Genomic DNA, 852 nt, shown 5'->3' with positions numbered 1-852 from the left:
ATACATAGAGAAAAATCCTCCCGTGGGTTTTCCCGGTGAGACGGGGAGCTCTCTGGTCCCCCCTGAGTTTTGGCCCCGTGGAACTGATGAAGGAGCCGCATCTGTATTTTTAAAAGCTTCCTCGCGTTATAAATGGTTGCTCTTAAAACCCCCAGCGGGCGCGACCCCCTGCTCTGCCCGCCGTGGGCTGCCCGTGCCCTCGCCCACGCGTGATTGTGCCCGGCGGCGGCGGCGAATAGACGGCACCGCTGGAAAACTCGGGCGCTCCGAGTTCCAGGTTCATTAAGACCCGACGATTGCCATTTCTATTCTTTTAAAGGTTTTTTTCCTCATCTATTTACCATTTACCAGCTCATCCATATGGAAGACATGGCTTACACTTCCCTGAGAACTGTACTTTTAGGACTAATTGATTCTGGTAATTAATTTGTTCTACCTGCTGGATCAGATGGAAATGCTGTCCGTGTGCCCAAGGATTAGCACTTGCCTTTCTAACATCTTTCTTAATTATCTAATAGCATGGGTTGCGCGAATTCTGGCTCTATTAGAACACTTTTACTATTAACGGTAGTGATTGGAATTGTGATGACAACTCGATTTCAACAAATTAGAGCTTAAAATCAGGAGATGAAGGAGAAGTGCCTTCTTTTAATTTCCCTGAGTTTAACATCAATAATTAGAGCAATTTTCTGAGATGCGAACCGAAATTATCTCAGCTATGATGTGGTATATCACCCTCATTTTAGCAAATTGACTCCGGGGAAATGAATGTTACAGATTAGGAGGGGGGAAAAGAAAAAAAGGCAAACAGAGGAAAGACCAAAAAAAAAAAAAAAAAGTGTTAGCACAACA

The sequence above is a fragment of the Charadrius vociferus genome, unplaced genomic scaffold (genome assembly GCF_000708025.1).
Source record: "Charadrius vociferus isolate BGI_N301 unplaced genomic scaffold, ASM70802v2 scaffold858, whole genome shotgun sequence".
In the NCBI taxonomy this organism is placed as follows: Eukaryota; Metazoa; Chordata; class Aves; order Charadriiformes; family Charadriidae; genus Charadrius; species Charadrius vociferus.
The sequence above is the reverse complement of the archived record's forward strand: the minus strand, read 5'-3'. Positions refer to the sequence as shown.